Here is a 25,007-nt window from a genome sequence, read left to right as displayed (position 1 = left end):
GTGTGACCACCCTGCCAGCGAGACCGCATGAGCCCAAGATCCATCCCTCCTGGTCACAGCACTGGGCGTGTGAGTCCACTCTGGATGCCCCCCATCAGCCCAGAGGCCAGGTGAACACCACTAATGTCCCCAACTGATGCCATGTGGAGCTGAATAAAGGGCCAAGGCAGCCTGAATTCCTGAGCAAATTCCATGCTGCTGTTGTTGTTGCTTTCCTCTGCCAAGGGTCGGGGTCGCTGGTGATGCAGGGACAGGTAACCAGAACCACTGGGATCTAAGCAATGAAAAGCAGATGATCCAGAGGGGGGACACCCCACAGGACAAATGTCCCCCGCCTGTTCGGCACATAGGAAAAGCAGAGAGAGGAAACAGACCTGAGATAGAGCAGCCCAATTTGTGTGGGGTCCTGACTGGCCCCAGGTGTGAACTAACCACATGAGAAAGACATTTCATCTACTTGAGGGGTTGCAAGGACAGAGTAAGGAGCAGCCCATCATTCTGTGAGCTGTGATGGCTGGCACACGCTGGCATTTTTTAAAGATGAATACTTCAGGGTGCCTGGGTGGCTCAGTCGGTTAAGCGGTCAGCTTCGGCCCAGGTCATGATCTCACGGTCCGTGGGTTCAAGCCCCGCGTCAGCCCTGTGCTGACAGCTCAGAGCCTGGAGCCTGTTTCGGATTCTGTGTCTCCCTCTCTCTGACCCTCCCCCGTTCATTCTTTGTCTCTCTCTGTCTCAAAAATAAACATTAAAAAAAAAATTTAAAAAAAAAAAGATGAATACTTCACCTTTTTTATTAATACTTAATTTGGTCATTGTGTCTGTAATATGCCCTAATATATTTCAGCATGAACAAAGGTCAAAAGCAAAATGGCAAAGGGGCACCTGGGTGGCGCAGTCGGTTAAGCGTCCGACTTCAGCCAGGTCACGATCTCGCAGTCCGTGGGTTTGAGCCCCGCGTCGGGCTCTGGGCTGATGGCTCAGAGCCTGGAGCCTGTTTCTGATTCTGTGTCTCCCTCTCTCTCTGCCCCTCCCCCGTTCATGCTCTGTCTCTCTCTGTCCCAAAAATAAAAATAAACGTTGAAAAAAAAAAATTTTTAAAAAAAAGCAAAATGGCAAAATGCTCACAACCGTGAGATCTAGGTGATGGGTGTCTGGTGTCCTTTCGGGTCTCTTCTGTTTCCGTTTGCCACTCTCTACAATGAAGAGCCACAGTGGGTGTGTAGGGGGGACTGAAGGCCAGGAAGCCACCGACACTCACATCCGGGAGTGTGTCCCGCCCCGGGGGGGGGGGGGGGGTGACTCTTTGACTCCCTAAACTGGAGATCCCAGAGCGGCCTCCAGGCAGGACCAGCGAGGGGGGGGGGGGCCCTGCAGTCACGGTCTGGGCTGCCACAGCTTCCATCTTTGTTGATCAGACACCTGCTGTGGATGGGGCCAGTGGGCATTCTGATGTAGCCTGGGTCAGGTTCTCATGGGTGGGGGTGGGTGCACACTCAGGAAGGATCCCTTCCCAGGGAGCATCCCCCAAGATAGGTGGCTAAGCGCACTGTATGGAGACATGCCTGCTCTCTCACCACCCCTTGCAGGGTTCCAGGGGCTGGCAGCATCAGGAAGGGAAGTCCCTGGCACAGCGGAGTCAGAGGTGCCCTGGGTGCTCGTCAAACCTCAGCTACCCTCCCTCGCTCTGTCTGCAAGCTCCTCTCTCTGCTGCCCTCACTGCTGCTGCTCCCAAACTCAAACACACATCTCTGCAGCACCTCCTACAGCTCCCATCCACAGCAGGCCCAGATGAGAATGGTCTGGGCCGGCCAGGCCACCCTGGTGTCCCTCAGATGGCCCTGGGAGACACCGATTCATCGCCAGGGCCGTTATCAAAAGCGGGGTCTGGCTCTATACAGCGTCAAATCACAAGATAAGGAAATGCTTCCTTTCGCCCGTTCTCTGATCCTTCTGGTCTCGACAAGAGCAGGCTTGCCAAAGCCAGCAAATAAAAGCATGAGACATGCAGTCACAGTGGAACTTCAGATAAGCAACGCGTAATTGTTTAGCACAAGTATGTCCTGTCTATCTTATTCATCGTCTATCTGAAATTCTAATTTAACTGGGCACCCCACATTTTTACCAGGAAACCCCAGACAGAAAGAAAAGCCCAGGTTGGTGCTGGTATGGCTTCAAAACTTTTTAAATATTTACAGGGGGTTCTCTCTTTTTACACAAGAGACAGCTATATGAAAACAATGGGACTTTCAAGCACCTGGGGATGGACAGAAGGGAAATAAACACACAAGACACTTGTAGACTCACCAGTTACAAACATGTGAGTCATCAGGACCACCTGGCCCTGCTCCTTCCAGAAGCTCGGCCCACACAGCTGCCCCCTGCGCCCCCCCCCCCCGCCCCCCGCAAGTCCAGCCAGAGAGGGTCACAAACCAGCCGTCTGCTCACCGTCCACGTTCGGGGGCCCGTGTGTGCTTTTGAAATTAGTTGCTGATGTTATAACATTTCAGTGTCATTAATGTATAATGAACTTAATGATAACATTTAAAACCAGAACACTTTGGGGGAACCTGGGTGGCTTGGTTGGTTGAGCGTCTGACTCTTGGTTTCAGCTCAGGTCACGATCTCATAGTCGTGAGATTGAGCCCCACGTTGGGCTTTACACTGAGCGTGGAGCCTGCTTGGGATTCTCTGTCTGTCTGTCTGTCTGTCTCTCTCAAAATAAATAGATAAACATTTAAAAAAAAAAAAAAAAAAGAAGACTTTGCACTGAAGCTAGACCCGAAACTTCTCCAGGAAAACCAGAAGGTAGGACCTGACAGCAGGGTGTCTCTGGTCCACGGCAGGTCCAGAGTCATTCCCCGTTGGCATCAGTGGACTCCCTGGTTCCTCTCTATCCCCTCGGACCCTCCTGGGCCTCGGGCTTCTCTTGTCCACACCCAAAGGACGGAGGCCCAGAGGAGGTGGGAATTCCTGCTCCCTCCTGCCCGGGGTCACCTCCTAAAAGTCCTGGTCTCCTGGGTTAGGACCCACCTCTTCTCTAAGTGGTAGACAGTGGGGATTTTGCCCCTTGCAAGGATCCCCCTACTGTCCAGGTGGCGCAGGAGGCCACAGTATGTCAATCCTAGCAGATTCCAACAGCATCCCAGTCGTACAAGATACACAACCATGGCGAGGAATGTGGGAGTTACAAACTGTCTTTCACGGAGACCCCCAGAAGCAGAGCCTGACATGGGTTCTCATGCATGTGACTTAGTGGGGGACGACTCTTGGAAGAAAGGGAAGGGACGGAGGGGACAACACTGGGCAAAGATGTGCTACTGGCTGGAGTCCGGCACCAGCCTGATCCCCGGGGAGCCTTGTAGTGCGACTGGCACCCCAGGGCTCATCCCATTCAGGGACCTCAGACAGTGACTGGCCAAGGGCCACGGTGGGGTGAAGGGGAAAGGATAACTTGCCGGGCATGCAGTGGGAGGCAAGACCTGTGGGCCAAGGACGAGGATCTGGAGAAGGATGCAGGTGGGAGCCACTAGCAGCCAACACCTGGGGCAGCTGGGGGATGAGTGTGCCCCCAGGTGACAGGGACCAGACAGGGCACCAGCAATGGCCACAGCATCTCACACACACACACACACACACACACACACACACACACACACACACACACACACACCAGACAGAGGCAGATAAAATAGTACAGTCCTACAAAGTGTCCCAACACCTACCTTTAATTTATAATTCAGTCTGAGATCACCCCAAGCTCAGAAAGGTGAGAAATAATGTACTGAAACAGCATTTGCACACCCACGTTCATTGCAGAATTATTCACAACAGCCGAATGGGAGAAGCAGCCCAGGTGTCCATCAACCGATGAGTGGATAAATAAAATATAGTCTCTATATACAATAGAATACTACTTGGCCTTAAAAAGGAAGTTCTGACACAAGTCACAACACGGATGAACATTGCACTAAGTGAAATAAGCAGGCACGACGGGACAAATACTGTATGATCCCACTTATATGAGGTCCCTGGTGTCATCAAGCTCATAGAGATTTAAAGTAGAATGGTGGCTGTCAGGAGCTGGGGATGGGGGAGGTGGGGAACTGTCCAACGGGGACAGAGTTTCAGTTTGAGAGACACAAGTCCAGGAGATGTGATGTTTGCACAGCAGCGTGAATGTACTTAATGCCACCAAACTGCACAGTTAAAAATGGCTAAGATGGTCCATTCTATGGTATGTGTATTTTATTTTATTTTGTTTGTTTGTTTGCTTGTTTGTTTTTTATGGTATGTGTATTTTACTGCAGTAAGAAGCAAAAACGCACGCACTGTGGGGCCGGAAGTGAGTTATTAGAGAGCACAGAAAGGCAAAGAAAGAAGGATTGCACTGAAGGCCCAACAGGAAACCAGGGCTGTTCCTGAGACCTCCCCTTGATAGTAAGCTTCCTGGCAGCCAAGGCCAGAAGGGAAATCAAAGGATGATCCAATGCTCCTTGTCTGATCAGAGGAAGTCATCTAGTTCATCGAGAAAAATAAACTTGTTCTTGGCACAAAATATTAGCGGGGATTTTAGCTGCTGGCTAGGTTCATATTCAACAATCACTTCCTCAGTGCCAACACAATGCCAAACCCTGGCCCCAGAGTTTCCAGGGAAGGTCAGATCACCAGTAAAAGGTGGCATGGGGGTTTGAACCCAGGTCTGTCCAGCTAAGGGAATACAGCCAGAGTCCTTTAGCTTGTAGATATTTATCACACACTTGCTACCTCCCAGCTCCTATTATAGGTACTGGGATGTGGCAGAAAACAAAACCAGCAAATGGGGCCAATGTCCTGGTGGAGGGAAAAGACAAGGAACAAATAAATAAGAAGATAATACGGGCATTGTTTAGAACAGGGACTGGGACCCTTCTTTGGCAAGAGTGGTTAGAGTAACCACATGTAAGAGGTGACATCTCAGCTGAGACTTGCCTGGCAAAAATGTGGTGGCCATGCAAAGATCTGGGAAATGGCATCTCAGCAGAGGTAACAGTATGTGCAAAGGCCTTGAGGCAGGAACCAGCCTGACACACTGTGGCTGATATGCAAGGAACAAAGAAGAGAGCAGGATGTGGCGAGATGAGCAGCAAGAGGAGAAAAGGTGGAGGAAGCGATGTGAAACTGAAAAAAGAGAGAAGCTCTGAAGAGGAGGTCCACCAGTCCCCCAGGTGCAGTGCCCCCCAGAGAACTCAGCGAAGCATCTAGTGCATTTAGCAGACACTGTTCCAACAGGGTGGTGGGACCAGCACTGCGTCCAGCACACTGAAAATTCAAGAGGGAACTGCAGACATCCTTTTCAAGGAGCCTGAGGAAGATTCCAGTCTATAAGGTCCAAAACCAGGTAAAATCTGAACAACATCATACAGGGAATGCAAATATAGGAGGCAGAACTGAAAAGCCAAGCTAGAATGGTCACCATAAAAGTCTGGTGGGGGGGTACCTGGTCAGGGGAGGGAGACAGGGAAGGGCCAGAGGAGCTCCTGGGGGTGGGTGGGGGTCCTCTCGATTCACCCAGGTAGTGGTTACACGAGGGCTTGTTCAAAGGTACACTGACTTTTATGTACTCTCTTTGTATGTGTGCTTTTTCACAATAAAAGAGTTTTTTTAAAGAAAAGAAAAAAGGGCCAATTATAGTAGCCCAGGAAAAGAAAACAAGAGCGAGAGAGGGTGTTGGCAGAGACATGGGAAGGGGGGGGGGGGGTGTGTGTGAAAAACAGTCACAAATTACCAAAAGAAAAGTGATCACGTTTGGCTTCTGTCTTTGCAGTCTTATTTTCCTTCATTTCCTTGTGGGCGAAAGTCTTTATAATTGCTGGCGTCCTTTGCAAGAAGACAGGGCTGGCCGTGAGGAGAAGGGTTACAGGGCCAAGGGTTTGTCCGGCAGGTGGGGGTCTGGGACAGCCTCAGCGGGAGTGTGCCAGCCAAGAGCCAGGCAAGGCTGAAGGCACAGGTCAGTGGCCTGAAATCCCCGAGGAGGCGGGAGGAGCTGGGGACAGTGTGCAGGAGGACACCGCATCTCTGAGCTGGGTGCAGAGTGCTGAGGAACATCAGGGCCCCGGGGGGGGGGCCGTAGAGAGGGGCAGGGAGCCTTGTGTCCTCACATGCTCACTGGCCCTTGGGGATGGCCAAAGGGGTGAGCTCATGAAAACACTGTGAAAAATTATCCTTCAAATAGAACAGCCAGGGTAGTTTCCCCTCCCTACCCTCTCCTCCCTTTAAAAAAAAAAAAAAAAAAAGAAAGAAAAAAAAAGGAAATGAATAAAAAGCTCCTTACAGGCTGAGCGAGAGCTGACCCTGTGTATATAATCACTAATCTCATTACCAACATAAGCAGGTGAAAAATTACAAAGATGAATGTCCGTGACTTATAATCAACCTTTGAGGAAAGAAAATGTTGCTTTTGGCACCGGGAGGGAGCTGCTATTTTCCTTCCCCACAAGTCACAACTCTGGAAAGAGGAAATGCTCCCAGAGAGGAGCGATGAGAAATGGGCCTGCCCACAGCCACGCTGAGCTCACTGCTCTCCCCACCTGGCGTCCAACGCCCTCCACCCGGCCCCAGACAGATGGGCAGTGTCACACCCTTGACCTCTCCCTCTCTCCGGGAGATCCAGGCATCTTCCACCCAGCCCGCCCTGGCCCACCCTCAGGAGGCTTTTCGTCAGATCTCCTCACACCCCTGCTCAACATCCTGAATGGTTCCCTTGGAGAACCCAGGAAAAGCTATGCATAATACACCACCCTCCACCAATGAAAGGGAAAATGTGAGCAAAGCTTGGTAGTGGACAGGGGTGGTTTCTGACCATCCCATTGTATATTTACCTGCCTTCCAAGAGCAGCCTGGGGGCTTCATTCTGGCATCCACACCCCCCCCCCCGTCCCCCACTATCAGGGTTTCCTATTCCTGTCACGACATGCGGAATTCAGACCCGGACACCAGGCCAGCACGAGCCCAAGAGACCCAATATAGGTGAGATTTGGGGCAAGTGGTCTCTCTCTTTCCCACTGGACTGGACATGAAGTGATTTAATGTCCAGGATCCCTGAAGCCATCTCATCCTCAAGTGGAGGATGGCACCAACACCCAAACAAGAAAAACCCAAGAGGTGGGGAAAACAGAAACAGTGATAGCTGTCGAGAATCTGGACCCAGCCACGCGTAATTGAAAAACTGACAGGAACCCAGCGTGTTAAGCCAACCAGGACCAGGTTTTCTGTCGCTTGCAATTGAGAGTCTTAACAGAAAAACGGGCAAATACCAAAAACTTCTATGTATCATTTTAGGTGTCTCACAGACCCCTGGTTGAAGACCCCTGGCCCAGGAATAAAGTGAAAACCCCTAAGGGTGGCATTCAAAGTCCATCACCATCTAGCCCCACCTATCTTCCAAGCCCATTTCCCTCTGCTGTCTTCCATTCACCCAATTCTTGATAAACTGGAAACTCTGGTTCCCAACCCCTCATCTTTGCTTATATCGCTGTCCCAGACCAGGGTGCCCTCTGTTATGAATCTCTGAGGACTAAAATCCCAGCTCCTACTTTAAGGCTAAGCCTTGTAGATAGATGGACAAGTGGATGGCTGGGTGGGTAGGTGGGTGGGTGGATGGATGGATGGATGGATGGATGGATGGATGGATAGATGGATGGATGGGTAGATGTGTGGGTGAATGGGTAGATGGATGGGTGAATGGGTGGGTGGGTGGATGGATGGATGGATGGGTCGATGGGTGGATGGATGGATGGGTGGTGAGTGGCTGATGAGTGGGTAGCAGGTGGAAGATGGATGGATGAGAAGGTGGATTAGTGGATGGGTAAGTGAAATGGTACGTAGATAGAGAGTTGATGAAGAGATGGATGGGTGAACAGACCGATGGTGGACAGATCATAGATACATGGGTGGGTGAATGGATGGCACACAGAGGACAGACGGAGGGGAAGGTGGGTTAATGGGTGGGTGTATCAGTGTGGGAATGAATGGCTGAGGCACGACTCGATGACCAGGCAGGCAATGGATCAGTGGACAAGTGGAGGCATGAATGGTAGGTGGGTACACAGGTGGTCGGGCAGCAGACAGGTAAGTTCTCCTGATGCTCAATCAGTGCTCTTCCCAGACCCCCCCAGAAAACCCTAGAACAAGGCCAAAGACTCTCCTATAGGCCAGCATCTCAGACAATTCTTGGCCACGGTGAATAGTTCGGAAGCATAGGCCCCAGCGTCGCATTGGCCTACATTCACAGCCTAGCTGAGCAGATTCCCACTGTGTGACCACAGACCAGAAGCTGAGCCTCATTTTCCCCATCTGTTAAATGAGAAGCGTCATGCTCTCCCTACAGGGTGCTGTGTGCTAAAATAAAGAATTATGTGCAGAGTCTAGCCCTAGGCATGGCATAGTCAGAGCTGACAATAATTTCCATCCTATTAAAATAAAATTGTTCCAGGGCCTAGAAAAAGAAAAGGGGTGGCCTTCTCTCATTTTGTAAGACTAGGAAAATCCTGATACCAAAACCAGACGTGGATACTATAAGAAGAGAGAAGTATAGGCCAGTTTCACTTATGAATCTAGCTGCCAAGTCCTAAATAAAATACCAGAAAATTGAATCCAGCAGCATATTATGGGGAGGATAATAATATATTGTGCCCAAACAGCGTTACCTCAGGAATGCAAGGGTAGTTCAATATTAGAAAATCAATGCAGTTCAATAAAAGAAAAATCCTAAAGGATCATCTCACTAGATGCTGGGGAAAAAAATTCAATAAGATTTGACATTTTGCGATTAAAAGCTCTGAGACTAGTCAGCTCCTTCTGGTAAAAAGGACCACCTGCCAGGCTCCTATGGAAATGGATTCACCCATCCCCCCTCCCAGAAAATAAACTGGCCTTGGGGGAATTTAATGCTTTTCCCAAAGGAACACAGAGGTGGGATTTTAGGCACTGTGGCAGGCCAGTGGGAGAGAATACACGAGGATGTGTGCATGTGTATGTATGCGCGCACACACGCACACACACACACACACACACACACTCCACACGTGCTGGGCCATCCTCCCCTTCTCCAGCCCCAGGCAGTGGGTCACTGCTCCCCAAGGCTCCTGACCATTCCCCCTTTGCCCCCTCTCCTTGGCCCAGACCACGCTGTCTATTCAACACCCCAGGGACTTGCTTCCTGCTCCCTGCCACATCCCTGGCCCCCCACCTTGTTCAGAGCTCCAACAGAGCCCATCCGGTCCTACATCACTTCTCTACCCCCAGTGTAGACAGCCCTGCTGACATCACCACACGCTGTCCTGGACAGGCTCATTCTGCCATCAACCGCATTTCAGGGATCCTATCCCCCACCTAACCAGATGGAATGCCAAGACTGGAAGTTTCCTTACCCATACTTAGGAGCTGACATCTTACACTGATGTGTCCATCTGCTGGTCTCCCCAACTGGACTGTGATTCTGAGGCAGGAATCCTGCCCTCCTGTTCAGCCTTGACCCAGGGTCTAGGCCACAGCAGGTGCTCAAAATGCTTTGGGTGGGTGGGTAGATTAATTAATTAGTGTGTATGGCCCCAGAAAAGGACTGACAGAAGACACAGGATGACTTATAAACGTGAGTGTTACCAACACTCATCCCAGAAGGGTCTTTTTTTTTTTTTTTTTTTTTTTTAGTGTTTATTTATTTTAGAGAGAGAGAGAGGGAGAGAAGGAGTGGATGAGTCAGGGAGGGGCAGAGAGAGAGGGAGACACAGAATATGAAGCAGGCTGCAGGCTCTGAGCTGTCAGCACAGAGCCCGACGGGGGGCTCGAACTCACAGACCGTGAGATCATGACCTGAGCCGAAGTCGGACACTCAACTCATTGAGCCACCCAGGCGCTCCCCCACCAAGAAGGGTTTTTGAAATTGGCAAAAACTTGCCTGAGGTCACCTGGAGAGTCACGGCCCAAGCTGGGAGCCCCACACCATAACCGCAGGTGCGCACCCACCCTTTATACAGAAGCCCTTTTCTCATGTGTGCTCTTTGAGCCTCATGACTCCATGAAAGGCAGGGGTGGAGTGTAAAGGGACAGGCAGAAAGAGACGAGACAGAAAGGCAGACAGAGAGCAGCAAAGACCAAAAGCCAAGGCGACACACAGACAAGACACAGACAGACAGGAGGAAGAGATGATGGAGACAAGCAGGCAGGGCCGGCCCACAGCAGCCCCAGGCTCCCTTGGCTGCCGCGGCATCTCGAAGGAGGCACCAGCCGGGGAAACTCTGTGACTCCCTCCGGCCTTTGCTGTGCCCAACGCCCCTATTTATTCGCACGGCCCTGAAATTCAGGAATTTCTCAGGGTTGCCAGTGGGGCGGCAGTGTGCAGCAAATGGTGGGTTCTGGCCCAGGCTGCGGCATAACCGTTGGGCCCCTGGTGCCATCAGCCGCCCCACCACAGCACAGACAGACAGCAAGCAGGACCGAGCTCTGCACTCGCCCAGGCTGCTGGGCCACTCCAGTGTGTGACCCTCTGAGAAGCCATCTGCACACGGACCCAATCAAAGCAGCCTCTCAGCAACACGGGCAGTGGGGGATGGGGGGTAGGGAAGGGACTCAAGGAGATGATGTAGAGACCCTAGCACTGTGCCTGGCAAACAACAGGCACTCAATACATGCTCAATATTTTTAAAAATTACTGTTCCCAGCTACTCTAAATCTGTCACACCTCCTCAAATCTGCCCGTTTCCTCGGTTCCCTCTGCCAGGCACATCCTTCTTCCTCTTAGCAAGCTCCTATTCATCCCATCCCCTCACCATCCCCTCCTCTGAGAAAGCTTTCCTCAGAGTTCACAGATGCTTCTTTTGACCCCCCTGCACTCTGTACGTGGAGTGCCTGAATCTTCACAGGGTTCACGGACAAGAAGGATGTGAACAAGAGGGTTAAACCAAACCCTCGGGGAGTAATGGACTCTGCCCACATCCTCACCACGGGGTAAGTGTGGTTCGGTTGGAGGCCAAGACCCCACAGCCCCCACCCCCTCTCTCAACTCCCTATTTAATGAAGGTCTAGCCCAGATGGGCCCCTCAAGTGAGATAGGAATGGGGAAAGAAAGTGTAGGCCATTTATACAGAGCAATCCAGTGATGCTGTGGGGATTCCCACCCTTTTCTCCTGGCAAGAGAACCCCAATTTCCCTCTGGGGAGCCATCCTCTCTCGGGCTACATGGACCACATGATCCCAGAGCTGCCAGGCCACCTGACTGCCACATGGCTGAGCCTGCCTGAGAATAACACAGCATGGAGGATGGAGACACAGTCCTAAGGGCATCTTTAGAGCCCCTGGATACAGCCAAGCCTGAAACTACACCCTGTACTTTTCATTCCATGACTTTTCTTTTTTAAGTTTATTTATTTTGGGAGACAGCGAGCATAATAAGCGTGGGAGAGGCAGAGAGAGAGAGAAAGAGAGAAAATCAGAAGCAGGCCCCACACTGTCAGCATGGAACCCAACCCGGAGCTCAATCTCATAAACTGTGAGATCACGACCTGAGCTGAAATCAAGAGTCAGACGCTTAACTGACTGAGCCACCCAGGTGTCCCCATTCCATGACTTTTTTGTTTATGTGATACTTTCTCTCACCTACAATCAAAATAATCCTGACACTTATGATGAGAAAGTCAGACTAGCAACCGTGTTGTCTGCTGCTGACATGACTCCAAGGATGTTTGTTTCTGGAATTAGTAAACTTGGTCCCTGCCATAGGTCCCTCTGGCACTGGCAGTCTGCTCCACTCAGGGCCCGTTCTCAGGGACCGTCTGGAGACAGCCCAGAGAGCCATGTCAATATCACGACCCCACCCCTGGCCGCAGCCCATTGGCCAGGGGTGGAAATTTCGCCCAAGCTAGGCCAATCAGGGCTCTTCCCCGGGACTCTGAACTGGAACTAAAGGAACACACGGACCATCCGGTGGAAGAGACTGTGAGCCAGGAGGCCTCCAAGCTGAGGGCAGGCACGTTTCAGTCAACTGGAGAGAACCAACCAGGCACACAGAGAAAAGCAGAGACAAAACGAAGTTGGGGTGTCAGGCAGGCTTGGCGGCATCGGGGTCCCTAGCTGCAGCCTTCTGGGGCCAGTAGGTCCCTAGTCTTTCCTGACGATGCAGCGCAGCCCTCTGCTCCTCCTGAGAGGCCTCAAGCGAACTCCACATGGAGGAGAAATCCCTCACCCCACAACACATAAGCCCCCTCGGAAGCCGGGAACAGGGGAAACCATCCTGAGGGACAGAGCCCAGGGCGTGGCGGGGCCACTGTGCCTTACGCTCAGGCCCTACCACCCCCATGAGACTCCCGAGGTCTGGAACCGAGGGAGGGTCACTGCTCCCAGCCCATGCACAGGAAGCCACAGCCATTCCAAGGGAGCACACCTGGGTCAGGCATGTCTTGCCTTGGGGTCACAGTGGGGCATTTCAGGCACAGGCAACTGATGTCACCATATCCTCTCCACGGCCAGCACTCCAGTAAACTAGTCTGTCTCCCTCGTCAGGGGGTAAGGTCAGCCACTCCGTTCAAGAAAACAAGTTGCAGGGGTGAGGGGAGTAGGGCAGGACTTTCCCTCACGCCAGGGCACGTGGCTAACTAAGGGCTCACCGGCCATGACTGTGCGTGTTACTGGCATGACCCATGAGAAGGAACGTTAATGGCATCCGCTCACTGCACTTCACCACCTGCGAGGCACTTTGCTGCCTAGGCAGGCCTAAATTCCCCATGTCACCCAAAGACTGGGCCCAGCCTCACCTCACCAGGTACCATCAACCTCTTTCCTCAGCGCTGGAGCCCTGGCCCTAAGGCCTCAGCCCCTTACCCCCTTGGCATGGACCCTGGGCCACCCGACGCCTCAGGGAAGGCTCCCCACCCCCCTGGCCTGAGAACCAGGGACTTGGTCTCAGAGAAGACATCCCTGCTGGAGGGACTGCAGCCTCCTCTCACAGCCCTGCCCAGCAGGAAACATGCCAAGAAGCGCCCAGAAAGCGGGAGGGGGGTCCCCAGCAGACAGGAGGTGTGGCATGACCAGTTAGAGGGGTCTGTCCAAGTGGGGCTACAGAAGACCGTGCAGGGTGAGGTCAGATCTCAGGAACAAAGCAGGGGTCATGGAGGCCTGGCGACAGTAATTATCCCCCTCCTCATTCTCTTTCACAGAGAACATCTCCCTGACACTTGCCAACCTTCCTCTGTACCAAGAAAGGGCGGGTCCCACAGCTGCAGGCTGAGGCAGGGAACAGAAGCAGCTATAGGACCCAAAGTCCTGCTCGGAGGCTGTTACCTGCATTTTCATGGGTATTGCTGATTTAGGGCAAGTCTGATTTTTTTGTCTACTGTTGTGACAAAAGATCTCCTTTTAAATAAATTTAACAGGGGAAGGATTTTTAAAAAGATACTATGGGGCGCCTGGGTGGCTCAGTCAGTTAAGCGTCTGACTTCAGCTCAGGCCATGATCTCACAGTTGATGGGCTTGAGCCCCTTCATCAGGCTCTGTGCTGACAGCTCAGAGCCTGGGGCCTGGTTCGGATTCTGTGTTTCCCTCTCTCTCTGCCCCTCCCCTGCTCACACTCTGTCTGTCTCTCTCTCTCAAAAATAAACATTTTTTTAAAAAAATTAAAAATAAGTAAAGAATAAAAATATACTACGTATAACATCAAGGCACAGAAGGTTGGGAGATATGGCAGAAAATGTGCTAGTATCATGCTAATTATCCCTTTATCAGAAGAGGAAGCCTATACCCACTGGCTTTTTCCCCAAGAAAGGACACAAGGCCCCCTACGGGGCCTGCCTTCATCAGCCCCTGTAATCAGACAACAGCAGCCAGAGACCCTGGGGTGCCGATGGTCAGACAACATTTGAAGGAATCCGCTCTGAGGACATGCCAGGGGAGCAGATAAGGGACACGGAGATGCTCAGCCAGCACCAAACCACCACGAGGACAGCTAATCTCTCAGCTCCCGAGGACCAGGAAGGCTGACGCGGAAACCACAGTGAAGAGCTGTGGCCGTGTGTGTGTGTGTGTGTGTGTGTGTGTGTGTGTGTGTGCGCGCGCGCGCACACATGCCTGCGGGGGGGTCAAGGAAGGTACAGTGTGTCTGTGTCTTTGAGGAGTTGGCACAGGTCAAGCCCACCCATGCCTTGACCCCTTGTGCTGCCCTGGTCCTCCGAGATCCTGCCCCACTGTGCCTGTCCCACGCATTCCCAGCCGGCTGTGCTCTCCTGCTCAGACTCCTTGCCTGGTCCCTAGGACTCAGGCTACAGACTCTTTGGGGGCTGGGGAGGTGTTCTCAGGGGTCCTGAGAGTTCTCTACCACAGTATTTTTAATGTTGTATTTTCATTGTGAGGAGACAGGAAAAGAACAGAATTTTCTGGGTCACCTAGAGCTCACTTAGGGACGGAAGACACAGCTGGGAATTCAGGGCCAGGATGGGAGACCCAGGCTGAGGAAAGAGACACGGAATCCGAAGCAGGTTCCAGGCCCTGAGCTGTCAGCACAGAGCCTGATGCAGGGCTTGAACTCACAGACCTTGAGATCATGACCTGAGCCGAAGTCGGATGCTTAACCGACAGAGCCACCCAGGCGCCCCAAAGTGTCTGACTCTTGATTTCGGCTCAGGTCATGATCTCATGGTTCATGAGTTCAAACCCTGTGTTGGGCTCTGTGCTGAAAGCATGGAGCCTGCTTGGGATTCTCTCCCTCCCTCTCTCTCTCTCTGAAAAATAAATAAACATTAAAGAAAGTAATAATAACTGATGTGTCCTGACCACAAGGCCAAGGGCTGGCCCCTACGCAGACCATGGCGTCTCAGCGATCAGAATATAGAGACACAAGACAGGAGAATGGGGTCATGGCACTCAAGGAGCCTAGCTAGCATGCATCAGAGAAGCACTGTGTACCTACCAAGAGTCGTGCTTGGGGCTTTCCACATGTCCTGCAGTCTGCACACTCAGGCTACTAGGCAGGCCACGACCACCAGGCCCACTTCACAGATGGAGAAGCTGAGGCTGGGAGACACAGCCCTCATTATCCAGGATCATGGGACATGTGCCAGCACCCTCCTTGCTTCCCTGGCCTGGCAAAGCCCTCACCCCACTGTCACTCCACAGGTCAGGCCCTCTTCCCACATTTCAGGCCACTCCTGGGCATCAAACAGCAGAACCGGGATGAGGAAACTGAAACCCTAGGAGGGGAGATTAAAGGCCCAGGAGGCCAGGGTCTGCCTGAAGGCAAGAAGCCTCCGGTGGCCACAGGCGGCCATCCCACTCCCCAGGAGCAATGGTGTGCACTGCCCCTGCCCCCCCACCCTCTGGGCCCGGCCAAGTCTCCCAGCCCTGGGCGGGCAGGCGGCCCACTTCCTCACGAGCACTGTGACCTGGGTGGGGTCACTCTGGCCTACAACGCAGCATCCCCCCCACCAGAAAAGCTAGGCTCCCCACCCTCAAGGAAGGAAATAACCTTTCCCCAAACCAGCACTTTCTTTGCAACAATCTCCATATATGAGAAGACAGAGGCATTTTTGCAGTGTTTCCAAATAACCGTGAGGACAATGGTGCAAAATGACGCATGGCCTGACCTGACAGGGGCCCCGGGAAGGGACCCGACCGGAGCAGGAGAATGAGCAGTGCGTGCCAGCCGTGCCTGTAATGAAAGGGCAGGCCATCCGGAGCAGGACCCAGAGGCGGACAGACCTGGCTCCCGCTCCGTTCCTCCTCCACACTTGCCGTGTGACTACAGGCAGGCATGGCCCTCTCTGAGCCTCAGTTTCCCTGCCCTGTCACTCTCACAGGACTTCCACCTACCATTTTACCCCCTCCGGTCCCACCCTCGTGCTTGGGCTGCCAGAGGGACCGTCTAATGCTTTGGCCACGTCCATCCTCTTCTAAGAAATGCCCCAAGGCTGCCCAGCTCCAGTTCACAGACCAGGATGTGAGGTGCTCCATTGTCGGAGTCTAGTCCACCAGCACACCCGTGCTTCCCACCTGCCCTTCTCCAAGACACGCTGGGTTTTCTCCTGTCCTTGTCTCTCTCTCACCCTTTTACCTTCACATCACAGTGCCCGTATCACCTCCTCCAGGAAGCCCTCCCTGACCACTGCCAGACTCAGCTAGGTGCCTCTCTGGCTCTCATGACCTCTAGGCTGTCCTTCGGGACAGCCCTGACTGAAGCATGTCAGAACTGCCTGTGTGCATCCCTGGGGCCCTTGGGTTAGCATGGGAGGGACACCAAGCCACCCCACACCAGAGGCTACTGCAAGCACCCAAAACCTTGGGCACACATCCTTGGCGTGATGTCTAGGGAGCCACTGACCAGGAACCCTGACTTCATAAGCCTCTCCCTGGCTGTTCAAAGCAATGCTCAGCCATGGTTCCTAACCCTCCCAGAGAACGACCACAATTCCACTACTCGCTATTGCCCCATAAGGCCCAGCTCTAGGCCCCAGTGGTCTTCCCCCAACAGCCCAGGGGTGCGGAACTTTAAAATCTCAATATGGGTAACCTGGGTGGCTCAGTCGGTTAAGCGTATGACTTCAGCTCAGGTCATGATCTCACTACTCATGAGTTCGAGCCCCGTGTCATGCTCTGTGCCGACAGCTCAGAGCCTGGAGCCCGCTTCAGATTCTGTGTCTCCCTCTCTCTCTGCCCCTGCCCCATGCTCTCTCTCTCAAAAACAAATAAATGTTAAAAAATAATAATAATAATAATAAAAAGTTTTAAATCTCATTCAGAGCTCACCCCTCCCTGAATTGAATGTGTCATACCAAGAATAAAAATGAAAGCCCTCCTGTGGCCCCCAGACCTGGCCTACCAGTGGCTCTCCTTGAGCATGGGGGTCCTGATCTCCACCTGCTCCAGGTCATTTGTACCTGCTGTGACTACTCCTCCCAAAGTGTCTGCTCCCCTGCTTCCTCCGATGCTCTACCCCACCTCCCAGTCTTGGACCAGCTTTGCCATTTCTTCATTGCATGCACGGCCAGCACAGGACATCACAGTGAGCACCCGTAAGTCTCCTGTGTGTGTTTCCTGCCAGAACGTGCTCTGTGGGGGCAGAGAATGTTGTCTTGGGCACTTATTCCCAGCACTTAAAGCAGAACCCAGTACCCAGTGGATGCCCAAGAAATATCTGCTGAATGAAGGAATAAGTGATCTTATTTTCTCCTTCTGTTAACCCTAACAGAGAGAGATAGGACACCCATTTTACAGAGGAGGAAACTGAGGCTCAGTGGGGTAAGTCACTGGCCTGATGGGAGCACAGCCTGTGGTGTCAGGACTGTGAATCTGAACCCTACAGGATGCCAAAGCAGGGGATTTCCTGCACCTGACTGCCCCCAGTTCTGGACCTGTAGCCAGCCCGGGGCGGGGGGGCTGACTATGGAAACAGTCTCAGGACTGAACAGTCAATGCCATGGTGCCCACGCCAGGAAGAGCCAGCAGTCAAATCACCAGAAGGAAACACACCCACAGGAAAAGGGGGTAAGAAACAAGGAGAGAGAAAAAGGGTGGGATTTTTCTTTTGTCCATTGGCCAAACTTTGCAAAAAGTGACTCTGTTACCATCTAATTTGATCACAGTGGAAACTTTTGCATGCCATGCCAGGAAGAAGTCCGTCTGCTCAACAACAAGGTCAGTAAAGCAGGGAATTTAAAAACCATCCTCAAACACTTCCACTTATAATTCACAAACCAACAGTCACCCACCAACTGCCCAACTGCTTTTTAATTTGATGTTTTGAGCAGGCAATCCAGTCACATGGTTCAAAAAGCAGAAAATATAAACAAGGCACAGCGTGGGGGGTGTCACCTAACCCTTGCACCCTAGGCCCCCATCTGCCCACTCCAACCCACCCCCACCCCCAGGTAACCACACCAGTGAACCTTGTTCTTTATGCACATACAAGCCAATGTGCATTTGTATTTCTTTCTTCTTTTTCTTTTTTTTTTTGTTTATTCATTTATTGGGGGGGGGGGGAGGAGGGGCAGAAAGAGCAAAAGGAGAAACGGAGGATCCCAAGCAGGCTCCACACTGTCAGCACAGAGCCCGATATGGGACTCGAACTCACAATCCTCAAGATAATGACCTGAGCCAAAATGAAGAGTCAGACACTGACCCGACTGAGCCACCCAAGTGTCCCATGAATTTGTTTTTCTTATTTGACATAAGAGTAGCATGTTTTAGGGGCACCTGGGTGGCTCAGCTGGTCAAGCGTCTAACTTCGGCTCAGGTCATGATCTCACAGTTCATAGATTTGAGCCCCACGTCAGGCTCTGTGCTGACAGCTCAGAGCCTAGAGCCTGCTTCAGATTCTGTCTCTCTCTCTCTCTCTCTCAGCCCCTCCCCCACTTGCGCTCTGTCTCTCTCTATATATATACCAAAAATAAATAAACATTAAAAAACTTGTTTAAAAATTAAAAAATAAAAATTTTTAATAAAAATTTTTTTAAATAGTATGCTTTACATGCCATTCAGCACCTTGTTTTCCTGTCTTAACAGATCTTGAAAGACCTTTCTTTCCACAGAGAGCATCCTCATTTTTTGTAGCTGCATAATATTCCATGGCGAGGCTGTGCCACCATCTACTTAACCAGTATCCGTCACCCTGGATCTCAAACGTCTGCCCACAGACCTGTCTCCCCCACCCGCCCATAGCTTCTCAAGGGTGAGAACTACACCCCAGCAGGGGGCCTGGCACAGGCCTCCGGCTCTTATGGCTCGAGGGCATGTTTTAAAACAGAAATCAGATCTCACTGCTCCTTCCCTCAAAACTTTTCAGTGGCTTTCAAACTCCCTGCCCTGCCCCTTCTTCACTTCCTCAGCCCCCTCCCTCCCCTCCCTTACCCACTCCCACCTCCTTCTTTTCCATCCCTCACACACACCAAGCAGGGTCCCACCTCAGGGCCTTTGCGCTAGCTGTGCCCCTTGCCTGGCATTCTCCCTCACCACTCTGGTGTCAGCTCAGAAATCCTCTCTTCAAAGGACCCTCCCTGCCCACCTGGATTTGGTTGTCCTGCGGACTTAAACTTCTCTACAGCATCTGAAATCAACCTAATTCATTTGTCACCTGACTTACCCCACCTCACCCCTCCAACTAGAATATAAACTGCATGGGAGCAAAGACAATGTCTGCACTGTCCACCGTGAGTCCCTACCTGGACGGTGCCTCACCTAGGATGTGACTCCCGCACTTGGCCCAGGGGAGCCAAGCTCCTGCAGCAGCTCCCGCCTGACGGAATTATTCCTGCCAGCCCTCACAGAGATCATGGGACCATGGGAGCACAGCGGTCAGAATCCTGTTGCAAGCTACAACTGAACTGCATCCCGGGGCCAGGCCTTCGTCCGGGGGAGGCCCTTCGGAGTTCAGGAAGCCTGGGAGGCGGGCTACACCCAAATGCCTCCTGGAGAGCAGAACCCAGGATTCCATCCTCCCCTCCCCACTTCAGGACCATGAGCACTGGGAAGCCATCAGAGGATATCCACTTTACAGAAGGTAAGACTGAGGCCCAGAGAAGGGAGGGACGGGCCCTCTGCACGACCTTGTACAGCCCAGCAGGAAAGAAAACCTTCAGCAAGTATGAGGAAGAGGCCAGGGCTGCCCATCACCCCCAGTCACTCTGGAAGGGCGGGTCCTCATTCAGTCAGGCCAGCAAACGTCCAGGAGGTGGCACATCACTAGGGCACTTCACTTACATGAATGTAGCCACGTACATGTGCTCACAAGAGACAGCATGGGAACTAGGTCTTAAAATAACACGGCAACTGCCCCACCCATGCCACCCATGGAGAGGCCACCCAAGGAATGGGAGCCAGGAGCTGGAGCCTGTTCCCCACCTGGGTCCCTCCTTGCAAGGCATCTTGGGCACCAAGGCCGACCTGGGCTTACTGAGGAAAATGCTCACACCCACGGCCCCCAGATGTAAGACCAACGTGAAACCTGACGTCCAACATAGCACACGACGATGCTCCTGAGGCCATACAGGCTTGAGACTCAGGAATCTTCACCCTGGTGGTCACGGGGTCACAGAGACTATGACCATAAAGACTAAAGCAGAGGGGCGCCTGGGTGGCTCAGGCGGTTGAGCATCCGACTCTCGATTTTGGCTCAGGTCATGATCTCACAGGCATGGGATCAAGCTCCTGAGCGTGGAGCCTGTTTGGGATTCTACCCCCGGCCCTCTCTCTCGGTCTCTCTCTCCCTCTGCCCTTGCCCCTCTCCCTGCCTCACTCTCTCTATATAAAATAAAAAAAAATAATAGTACAATTTAAAAAGCACAGAAAACTGCTGAGCTTTCAGGCTGATAAAAGGAACCTGGGTGGTCGGTCAGTTTGCATGAAATCTTCTCCACTTTAGGCCCTGAATTTAGCTCTACCCTGACCCCTGAAGAGAAAGCAGCTGCACTTTCCTCGGTCATTCCACAAGCAGTTATTAAGCATCTACCGTGTGCCAGGCGTGGACCTGACTCAGGGAATTCGCCCAGGGTGGATGAGACCCAAGTCCCTCCTCTTGTGGATTCCTTGGGGGGAGGGGGAGAGGGGGGGACAAAGAGCTTGGCTGTAGGGTCAGGAAAATCTGGGTTGAAATCCCAGCTCTACCATGTGTCTTCTGGAAAACTCCAAGCCTCAGTTTCCCCATCTGTCAAACAGGGTAAGGATGTGACCTTGCAGAATCAATGACAGGATCTAGGAAGAAATGTGATGGTCAAGGTCTGGCTCTGAGATCATTGCCTCCCTTCCATGGGGCTCCCAGGACACTGTCCCCCACAGCCCAGCAGAAAGTGCCCGCCATCACCACAAAGATGCCTTGTGGTCCAGGCCCTAGCATGCCTTTCAATGCACTGAAGAAGCATGAGGCTCACTCAAGGCTTCCCCAGCCATGGGTGAATGGACTAGCCTAGACCCCTTCAGGGTGGGCAAGGCAGCAAAAACAGCCTAGTTTATACAGCAGGCACAGCCAACACAGAGGCCTGTGCAAGGCAGGTAGGAGCTGAGAACGTACAAGCAGGCCTGGTGGAGACTTTGGCCAAATGGTGCTCCCTCCCACCCTCAGGGGCAGAAGGCAGGCAGCCCTAGCCAATGGGTACCGCAGGGGGACGTGGACCCTGAGCTGCCAGGCACTGCGATTTTTCAAGTGAAGATGGAAATCCGGACTTTTATGTGAAACCTGCCAATTTGCAAATGCTGGCAGCTAATTAAATATTTAAAAATAATAACAACACGGTAAGAGCCAAACAAAACACACAGAGCCAGTCAAAGCTAAGGCTGGCAGGTTTGCACAGCCGGAGTAAGATTCTTTGATTTCACCCATTCCCTGCCCACTTCCCCCATCTCCCAGCTCTGGATGCAGGAGGGGAGGGTGAAAATGGAGGGAGCAACACTTACAGGTCCCTCCCTCCTCCTGGCGGGGGTCTTCACCCTCATCTGCATGTGGGGAAGGTGAGGCAGGCTCAGGGCCCCAATCTTTCAGCTGCAAACCCACACCGGGACCACTGTGGGGGCTTGCTCTGCCAGGGAACTAGACCAGTCCCTATTCGAGCGGCTCTGGGTGATGCCCCGCACCCAAATCTTTTTTTGGTTTGGCTTACCATGGTAACACCTGCTGGCTCACACCAGCTTTGGACCAGTCCAAGTGCAATCACCTGGTAACAGTAAAGACAGAAAAGGGCAACCCTGCTTGGGAGAGCAGGGTGGGGGAAGGGGAGAGGATGCAGGGGCTGATAAGGAGTGAGCAGGCTGGTGGAGTCTGGCCCATCCCCGAAGGCCCCTCCCTAGGCTCCCAGTGCTCCCACAGCCTCCCAGGCCCCAGGGCAAGACAGCCTCAGCCAAGAGACATCCCCCCAGCCCTACTCTGGCTCCCAGCAAACTCAGGAGAGCAGTGCCCGTTAGAGTCGGGGGCGTCAGGGCACAGGGGGACCATGAAGTTGTCGGCGTCTGTGCAAGACTCAGTGCGTGCGGGGATGTTTGTCACTCCAGCTACACGCGAGACACGTGTGTGACACATGTGAGATAGATATGCCTGTGTGACAGACACACGTGTGGCAGACACGCATGCGTGTTAGCGGAGGCACACGCGTGGAACGGAGACACAACTGTGTGAGAGAAGCGTGCGTGTCTGGGAGACGCCCAAGCGAGAGGCACGTGTGTATGAGGCATGGGTGTGCAAGAGCGACGTGTGTGGGAGATGAGTGTGAGGACCCGGATCATGTGTGTGAGAGATGGGAGGGGGGGCAGCCCTGAGCACGGGACTTTAGGACTGGGGGGATGGGGTGAGGGATGGTGGGTGCGCCCAGGCAGAGGGTGCAGGAACTCCTGGATATTGGTGTGGGTGCCTGTGTGGCAGTGAGCGTGACGGGCGGGGGGGGGGGGGAACTGACGAAGTGAGCGTTGACGGTGGGGGTGGTGCCCGACGACGGAGGGACCTGAGGGGCAGGGGGGGGGGAGGGGGAGGGGGCGTAGGGAAGGAGTGGAGCCATGCTGGGGCTGGGGGGCGGTGACCGGCTGGGTGCAGCGGAGGGAAGGGGCTGCAGCACAGGGGGCGGGGAGGGGGGGGTGGCTGGGGGGACCCTGCCCGCGGACCCCGAGACCCCCCGCACCCCCCCTCCCGGCGCTGGCCTCAGTGCCCGCATCCGTCCAATGGGACCGGGACTGGGATGGCGAGCCCGCGGCGGGGCGGGTGTGGACACCCCGTGGCTCCGGGCGCCCGTCCGCGGGGCGGCCGAACCGTCGGGGCGTCCGAGGGCCCCCAAGCCCACCGCGGCGAGCGGCGAGCGGCGGGCTGGCGGGGGCGCGGCGCGGGAGAGGAGGTGGGGACCCCGCGCGGCAGGGGCTCGGCGCGCACTCACCGCGGGGCGCTCCGCACGTCTGGCCGCCCGTCCGTCAGTCCGCCCGGCCGTCGGCGCGTCGAGAGCCGCGAGCCCCGGCTGTGCGCGGCGCGGGGCGGGGCGGAGGCGCGGAGGGGCGGCCCCAGCCGGCCCCGGGCCCCCTCCCCTGCCTCCGCCTCCGGGGCGGGGTCTCGCCGCGGGCCGGGGAAGGGGCCGAGCCGCCGAGCCTCTGGCGGCGAACGGAGCCGTGCGAACCGACGCCCAGAGACTGCCTCCCCCCCGCCCCCGGCGCGTCCGCGGCGGAGCCCTGAGTACCCGACCCGCCCGGCACCCCTCTTGCCCCGCCCGGTCTAAACTCCGAGTTCCTCAGCCAGCCTGGGCCTCAGTGTTCCCACCTGGGAGATGGGCTCAGCAACCCGGGGCACGCTGGGAGGGCCTGAGGGTGTGGGTACCACACTGCCAAGGGGCAGGCGGTGTGATAGGGGCAGAAGGCAGGCTTCTCCGTCCCCCTTGCTGCCCACCCTGGGAGCTCCCGCGCTCCGCCTGACCTGCATGCACCCCCACACTGCTACCGCAGGTCCTTGGGCAGATGGTTCCCAGCCCCGGCTTCGGGGCAGTCCAGGTTTGTCCTTTTCCTCGGCGCATCCAGCTAGCTGCCTGTGACCCCGGTGTGACCTCAGCCTCCTCGTCTCTTGAATGGGTTAACCCCGACTGGTGATGGGTAGCCCAGGAGAACCGGGTGTCATACCCACACCACAGGCCCCAACAGATAGTGAACACACTGCAAAAGGGAAACTAAAATGTCAGTTACTGTGGCTGTCATGCCCCGGGTTGAGGCAGAGTGGGGCATCCCCCGTCTCACTAGGAGCGGACCAGGAGCCTGTGCCTGGCAGGAGGCCCCGTGGGGAGCCCGCAGTTGGCCCTGAGCTAGCCTCCCCCTACTTCCTCTCTGCCAAGGGCTCGAAGCCCCATCCCCAAAACACACAAGCAAAATCTGGTGCTGCCAGTCCCACATTTAGCCCCAGGACAGCCCAGGTGGAACAGAACTGACCCTCAAGCCTTTGGGCCCTGCAGGCCTGGACTCTGGCACAGGGACCCCAAGCCCCCAGCCCCTTCCCACTCTCTAGCGTCCCAAAGGCCAGTCAGCCCCGAAGAGAGTCAGGATCCTGGAATTCTGTCCTTCCATCCCTCTCCGTCCCTCTCTTTGCCATCTTCTGTCTCCCGATTTCTCTTTTTATTGTGGCAAAAGACACAACAGCATAAAATTCGCCATTTTAACCATTTTAAAGTGTCCAATTCAGGGGCATTTAGAACATTCACAACTTTCTCTGTGGTCCTCTCTTGGCCACGTCATCTCTACCTGTCTGTCCGTCTGTCTCTGTCTCTCTCTGTTGCTGTGAATCAACTTCTATCTGCATCTATCTTGGCCGGGTCTCTCTCTCTCAGGTCTCTCACTCTTGCCCCACTTTGTCTCTCCTTTCCATGTCTCTGTCCGTGTCTCTGTCTCTGCTTTCATACCACTCTATCTCTCCATCTGACTCTGTCTTCCTTGGTCTCTTCATTTCCCTATGACTCTATCTCTTGCTCTCCTTGTGTTTCTCAGTCCCGGGGCCACACCTCTAGGACCCGAAGCCCAGACCAGGACCTCCAGGACCGTCTTCCACCTGCCCGGAGACAGGTAGCCCAACAGTTGCCACCTCCCATCTGGGCAGCAGCCGTGTCCCCCCACCCCCACCCAGAGTTCTCGCTGTAGCCCGGGACAAGGATAAGGCCGCCAAGAGCAAAGGCAGAGAGAAGGGAAGCAGCTTGTTCAAGGTCACGTGGCCGGGAGGAGATGAAGCCAGGAAGTGCCCAGGGGCGAGGACGGGGCTGACCAAAGAAGAGCCAGGAGGGGATGGAGGGCCAAAGCCTGAACTGAGAACGTCGGTCCAGCCTGCCCCAGCTTTCTGTCTAACCCTGGGCTCTCTGGGCCCTTTTGCCAGCTGGAGCCTGCTTTTCCCCAAGGGCCTTTGCACATACCTGCATCCTCATGACTGGCTCATCCACGTCACTACCCTAAGACCCCGGCAGAGGTGGAAACTACCACTCTCTCACAGTCTACCCTCTCTACTCTCCAGAGTACTTGTCACTAGCTGACTTTTTTTTCTTCATTTAAAAGCGACTGTA

At 54.0% G+C, this 25,007-nt stretch overlaps 1 protein-coding gene and 1 long non-coding RNA gene across 3 annotated transcripts in view; one reads left to right on the top strand and one right to left on the bottom strand.

The window, feature by feature from the left end:
* FBLN2 (fibulin 2) overlaps positions 1–23,019 on the bottom strand; it is an 89,820-nt gene extending 66,801 nt beyond the window's left edge. For both annotated transcript variants that reach the window (XM_025921523.2, XM_025921531.2), the window contains exon 1: positions 22,863–23,019. The gene's annotated coding sequence lies outside the window, so the exon portion shown is untranslated. The remainder of the gene's footprint in view (positions 1–22,862) is intronic.
* LOC147583463 (uncharacterized) lies at positions 17,381–19,264 on the top strand. The gene is made up of 3 exons (XR_015248227.1): positions 17,381–17,652; positions 18,520–18,685; positions 19,003–19,264. It is a non-coding gene; the product is annotated as an uncharacterized LOC147583463 (long non-coding RNA).
* Positions 23,020–25,007: the final 1,988 nt, after the last annotated feature.

The sequence above is a fragment of the Puma concolor genome, chromosome A2 (genome assembly GCF_028749965.1).
Source record: "Puma concolor isolate L17-30 chromosome A2, mPumCon1.1.hap2, whole genome shotgun sequence".
Lineage (NCBI taxonomy): Eukaryota > Metazoa > Chordata > Mammalia > Carnivora > Felidae > Puma > Puma concolor.
Note: the sequence above shows the minus strand (reverse complement) of the source record. Positions and strands in the feature narration are given on the sequence as shown.